The sequence below is a fragment of the Diospyros lotus genome, chromosome 5 (assembly GCF_014633365.1).
Source record: "Diospyros lotus cultivar Yz01 chromosome 5, ASM1463336v1, whole genome shotgun sequence".
In the NCBI taxonomy this organism is placed as follows: Eukaryota; Viridiplantae; Streptophyta; class Magnoliopsida; order Ericales; family Ebenaceae; genus Diospyros; species Diospyros lotus.
Window position 1 is genome coordinate 27,137,600 of NC_068342.1, and position 6,820 is coordinate 27,144,419.

The 6,820-nt window shown below is 41.4% G+C and overlaps 1 non-coding gene across 1 annotated transcript; it reads right to left on the minus strand.

Annotated features, from left to right (window-relative positions):
- Positions 1 to 6,043: 6,043 nt before the first annotated feature.
- On the minus strand, positions 6,044 to 6,148 carry LOC127802912 (small nucleolar RNA R71). Its single transcript, XR_008023368.1, has one exon. It is a non-coding gene; the product is annotated as a small nucleolar RNA R71 (small nucleolar RNA).
- Positions 6,149 to 6,820: the final 672 nt, after the last annotated feature.

Sequence of the window (6,820 nt, forward strand, 5' to 3'; positions counted from 1 at the left end):
AGCACCATGCGACCATTCTATGCTTTGAAAAGGAAATAGTTTGTAAGTATCCTGAAGGGATAGAACTTTGCCTTTCAGTGGCTGAGACAAAATACCTTCCCCGTGTCATTTCAGCATTAAAAGCCAAGAAACTATTACAGTCGGAAGGATGTATTGGATTCTTAATGTCAGTGGTGGTTAAGGGAGGAAAAGAATTAACAGTGAATGACGTTAAAGTAGTAAAGGACTTTCTAGAGGTTTTCCCTGATGACTTGACTGAAATGCCACCAGAACGAGAAGTAGAGTTCACTATTGATCTGGTGCTCAGTTCCGCACCTATTTCTAAAGCTCCTTACAGGATGGCACCAAAGGAGCTACACGAGTTGAAAACCCAATTAGAGGAACTATTGGGGAAAGGATTTATTCGACTAAGTGTATGTATCCCCCTTGGGAGCACCGGTATTATTCGTCAAGAAGAAAGACGGATCAATGAGGATGTGCATCGATTACCGAGAATTGAATAAGATTACTATTAAGAACAAGTATCCTCTTCCCAAGATTGAGGACTTATTTGATCAGTTACAAGGTGCACGAGTATTCTCAAAGATTGATCTAAGGTCAGGATATCACTAGTTGAGGATCAAATCTAGTGACATCTCGAAGATAGCTTTCAGAACTCGGTATGGTCATTATGAGTTTTTAGTCATGCCCTTTGGCTTGACTAATGCGCCTGGAGTTTTTATGGACCTAATGAATTGAGTTTTCTATGAGTACTTGGATAAATTTGTCATTGTCTTTATTGATGATATATTGGTGTATTCTCGAAGTGAAGCAGAGCATGAAAAACATTTGAGGGTTGTTTTAGGAATCTTGAAGGAAAAGAAGCTATTTGCAAAATTCAAGAAGTGCGAGTTTTGGTTGGAGCGGGTAGTATTCCTTGGACATGTTGTCGCAGCTCAAGGAATAGAAGTGGACCCCAGCAAGGTAGAAGCGGTATTAAATTGGTCAAGACCAACCAATGTAAATGAGGTTCGCAGCTTTTTGGGTTTAGCTGGATACTATAGGAGGTTCATCGAAGGGTTCTCCAAATTGGCAGGGCCTTTGACGCAGTTGACTCGCAAAGGTACTAAGTTTGAATGGATAGAGAAAAGTGAAACTAGTTTTGAAGAATTAAAGAAGAGGCTGGTCAACGCGCCAGTATTAACTATTCTTGAAGGGTCAGAAGGTTTTGTTATTTATAGTGATGTGTCCAAACAAGGAATTGGATGCGTATTGATGCAAAAAGGTAAGGTAGTTGCGTATGCATCAAGGCAGTTGAAGCCTTATGAGCAAAACTATCCTACACATGACCTAGAACTTGCCGCAGTAGTGCATGCCTTGAAAATCTGGAGACACTATCTATACGGAGGTAAATGCGATATCTATACCGATCATAAGAGCCTTAAGTACATCTTCACACAAAAAGAGTAAAATATGAGGCAAAGGAGATGGCTGGAATTAGTGAAGGATTATGATTGTGAAATCCACTACCACCCCGGCAAAGCAAATGTGGTGGCGGACCCCTTGAGTAGAAAGAAAATGAGCCAAGTAGCAGCTTTGACAGCATAAAAGCCTTTGTGGAAGGAGTTTGAGAGGTTAAGCCTTGAGTTTGTTGCTACGCCATCTAATTCTAATGCTCGTATGGCAACACTCTCTGTTCAACCGACTTTCCGTGATCGGATTAAGAGCCATCAGAAGGGAGACCAATTCTTTGAATACATCAAAGTTGAGGTTAACACTGAGAAGCAGAAGGACTTCACAATAGCTAGTGATGACACACTCTACTACTAAGGGAGACTGTGTGTGCCAAACTTTGAGGAACTAAGGCAAGAAATTCTAGAAGAAGCCCACTCCACTCCTTATTCTGTACATCCTGGAAGTATAAAGATGTATCGTGACCTAAAGGCAGTGTTTTGGTGGAGGAATATGAAAGAAGACATAGCTAAATTTGTCGAGAAGCTGAGCACCAACGACCAACAGGGTTACTGCAACCATTGGAGGTTCCAGAGTGGAAATGGGAACATGTGACGATGGACTTTGTTGTTGGATTTCCAAAATCAATAGCAGGACATGAGGCTATTTGGGTGATCGTGGATCGACTTACCAAATCAGCTCATTTCTTACATGTTTGGATGACATTTACAATGGAACAGCTTGCACGACTGTATGTTAAGGAAATAGTAAGACTACATGGTGTTCTAGTTTCCATTGTATCGGATAGGGACTCGAGGTTCACATCCAACTTTTGGAAGAGCTTACACAGAGCCATGGGAACCAAATTGAGTTTTAGTACAACTTTTCATCCTCAGACAGATGGACAATCTGAAAGGACAATACAAACTTTAGAGGATATGCTTCGTATTTGTACCCTAGAATTTGGCGGACATTGGGAGAAACATCTACCATTAATTGAATTCGCATACAACAACAGTCACCATGCATCTATTGGCATGGAACCCTATGAGGCACTATATGGAAGGAAATGCAGATCACCTGTTCATTGGAATGAAGTTGGCGAGCGGAAGATTTTGGGTCCAGAGATTGTGGAACAAACTGTACAAGCCATTGAAAAGATCAAAGATAGTATGAAGAAGGCTCAAGATAGACAGAAAAACTATGTAGATAAAAGAAGAAGGGATTTGGAGTTTTCCATTGGTGATAAGGTATTCTTAAAAGTTACACCCATAAAAGGAGTTTTACGGTTTGGGAAGAAAGGAAAGCTTAGACCTCGGTTTATAGGCCCATTTGAGATCTTAAAACGGGTTGGGAACGTTGCTTATCAGCTAGCCTTACCACCAGATCTCTTAGCAGTACATGACGTTTTCCACATATCAATGCTCAGAAAGTATGTCCCCGACCCAACCCATGTAATAAAGCATCAACCATTAGAGATACAGCAAGAACTGAAATAAGCATTGTTACTCGGGAGGTACTGATAGCATGCATATTTATACCATATTTTGGCATTTCACCTCATTCTTATTAGGCCATTTGAAGCAATTTTTGCTGATATTTGATTGTTTCTATTTTATTATGTTTCAAATTGTCCTTACCTCTACTTTATGGATCCAGGCTTTAGGGAATATTGGATGGGCTAGAGAAGTGGCTCAGCTAAAGGAGCTTGGGCCTACTAAAGGAGCTTGGGCCTACTTTCAAGGAGCTTGGGCCTACAATAAAGGAGCAGACTTGGGCTCACTTGTTTTCTGTTGGGCTAGGCCCAACCCTAGCCTCCCTAGCCTTTCCTTTCTTGGCCATGTATTTAAGGCCTCTTAGCATTAATTTTCAGAAGATCATCATATAGATAGAGAGGAGAAAATAGAGAGGATTCTGCCCGTTTTTGTTGTTGTAGCACTTTCCTGTTTTTTACATCTTTTGTTCCATTTTGTTTTCCTTTCTGTAATGATAGGCTAGAACACTTTGTAACCGGTTGTGTGTCTTGAATCCATGTGGAATTTGAGTCCCGGATGAGCTACAAGAATCTGGTTTGTTGTTTGTTTCTTATTCATTTCTATTTGGTTTAGTTTGAGCAGATTTGTGAATGCATGGAGTTCATGGCAGGTTTGTGTGAACTTGCATGGTTTCACTTTCTGTTAAATGCTTAAGAGAACAGAATGTTATAGCCGGTTGGTATAACATCTCGGAAATGAATATTGTGTGCTTGAACGGTTGTTCTTGCATAGGTCCGGATAGGTTGAATAGAGAGTGAATGGTTGCATTTTGTTTGCAAGAGATTTCTGCATTCATTTTGTTATTTCCAATCATTCTAATCCTTGGACGGTTGTTGGGGATGCTTTGAGTTTGTTTTCCGGAGATCAAAGCATCTAGCAAACCAAGATATATAGAGTGGACAAGGAAGATTTCACATAGGAGACAAATACACAACCGGTTGCACTCCTCTTATTGATTTTTCATCCATCTTCATCTTTCTGTTTTGCCAATTAGTTTTCTGTCAAAACCCCCCCCAAACAAACTGTTATTGGTTATGTTGGTTCTCCTTTGTTGGTAGAAGAAAGTGAGGCTCCTTGTGAGAGATGACCTAGGGTGCACTTTGCTGCAAACTAGAGAAGAGATGCAAACATAGATCTCTAATTCTGGAGTGGTTCGATAGCCGGCCAGAATTTTGGCGCCGTTGCCGGGGAGCCAAGTTTTTCTTCTAAAAACATAGAGGACCGACCCTATTCTCTGTTTGTTTTGTTTTCTTGTTCGAGTGTTTTCTCTATTTTGTGTTCTTGGTGATAAGGTTATCAGTTTTTGTGTTCTTGGTGAAGAGAAATTCTGTTCTGTTCTTGAGATGAACTGATAGCAAGCAGCAACAGAGAAACCTCATTTGCCTTTTCGATCTTCTTTTTGTTTGTGTGTATTTTCCTTTTATGTTTTCTCATTTTTGGAATCATTTTTGAACCAAGAAGTGGTTGTTGGAGAGGGCTGCACGACCTGACCTTCTGAAAAAGCAACCCTGCAGCCCTGCAGCAACTGAAAAAGCACAAAACACCTGCAGTCCTTCTCTGATTTTCAGTAGCATACCTGCAGTCCTTCTCTGATCTTCATGTGCTCTGATAGGCACTGAAAAGCAAGCTTACACAGCAAGGGGAGACAACCCTGCAGCAGATCAGGAGCATAACCATTTTTAGCATGCTCTGAATCCCACTTTTCTGCCTCTGACAGCAGATCACCTGACCAAGAGGATATTCCATTTTTCTTTCTCACATTTTTCTTTTATTTTCTCTTTTAACACTCCATTCAACGTTGTCTTTACCTTCCACACTAATCTCCATTTTCGTTTGGCAGATAGACATCAGCAGCTGCAACCAAAAGAAAGCAACCAGCAGCAGCCTTCCATTCAGCAGCGGTTTTGACCATCTTCATGACAGATAGCATTATTTAAGGATTGAGCTTGAGATACCGGTGCTATCCTCTTCCTTTCTCATCCCTACTTGATATTCTTTCAAGTCCATATGCTTTCCTTGATGTTTTATTGCATATAGAGTGGTTTCTAAGGCAAAATAGGAGTAGGTTTTGAGGAAAAAAAAATTAGTTTCCCGGTTACTGTTCATAGCTTTTCACTTGCTCCGATTGAGCTGATTTTTGGTGTCCAAAGAAATGGGGGTGTGGGGATAAATAGTCACAGCTTTTCTGTGAGAAGAGCCTTTTTTTGGCCAAATTCCAACGTTTAGACCACTTTTTGGGCCATTTTGTGTTTCTCAGTGGCTAATTTGGTGTGGTTTTTAGTGTTTTTAGGTCCCTCAGTGTTTTTGTGTTGAAATTTTGTGAAAAATTGCATAAAAAATCGTCTAAGGGCTTATTGTTTGACCTGTTTTTGTGTTTGTGGTTTTTAGTGTTTTTGTTTTTGCTTGTGTGTTTTTGTTTGTGTTTCTGTGTTCTTGGTATGCATAGGCCATTTTGTGTGCTGTTTTTGTGCTGATCTCTAGTGCATGACCAGGTCATCTAAGAAAACATTACTTGACTTGGATCTTGAATTAGAGAACACTCTTAGAAGGCAAGCTAGAGAGCTTAAGTCTCGGGATAGGATTGACCCTAATAGTGTGTCTAACACTTCATCCGAACCTATTCCAGAATTCATCAATATGGCAGATAATGGTAATGGAAATCATGGAAATAATGGAAATAATGGTAATGGAAATAATGCAAATCATGGTCATTTGGATGGTAGAACCATTAGAGAGCTAGCTGCACCTGATGTGCATTACCAGCCCCTATGTATTCAATACCCACAGTTGGATGCTAACTTTGAACTCAAATCTGGACTAATCCACTTGTTGCCCAAGTTTCATGGTCTTGCAGGAGAGGATCCACACAAGCATCTGAAAGAATTTCATGTGGTTTGCTCAACCATGCGGCCACAAGGAGTAGATGAAGAGCAGATCAAGCTGAGAGCCTTCCCATTCTCACTTGATGGATCAGCCAAAGATTGGCTCTATTACCTGCCACCAGCTGCTATCACCAGCTGGGATGGATTGAAAAGGATCTTCCTGGAAAAATTCTTTCCAGCCTCCAGAACAGCATCAATAAGGAAGGAAATTTGTGGTATAAGGCAGATGAGTGGTGAGACTCTACATGAGTATTGGGAGAGGTTCAAGAAGTTGTGTTCCAGCTGCCCTCACCATCAGATAAGTGACCAACTCCTAATTCAATATCTCTATGAAGGTCTAATCCCCATGGACAGGTACTTGGTAGATGCTGCAAGTGGAGGAGCCTTGGCAGAGAAGACCCCAGCAGCTGCACAAGAACTGATATCAAAGATGGCACAAAATGCCCAGCAGTTTGGCACCAGAATTAGCACTCCTACAAAAGCCATCAATGAAGTCAATGTAGCTGCCACTATGGACCAGCAAAGGATGGAAAACAAGCTTGAGGAATTGGCTTCCATGGTCAGGCAGTTGGCATTAGAGAGAAAGCAACCCCAGCAGCAGCTTTGTGGCATTTGCTCCTTGCCATCCCATACAACAGACCAATGCCCACAGTTGCAAGAAAATAATGAGACATGTGCAGGCATTTTTCCTGGAAGACCATTCCAGCACCAGCAGCACAGCCAACCACAACCTTCCAATAGGTATGACCCATACTCAGCCACCTACAATCCAGGTTGGAGAGACCATCCGAGCCTCAGATATGGCAGCCCTTCCAATCAACATGTGCACCAGCAGCCATACCACCAGAATCAGCCATTTCAGCAGAGGTTCCATCCTTCAATTTCCAGCAACCATACTCCACCACCAAGGCAGAATCAATCCATGCAACAAGCACCACCATTACCCAAGTCAGAACCTACCTTAGATGATCT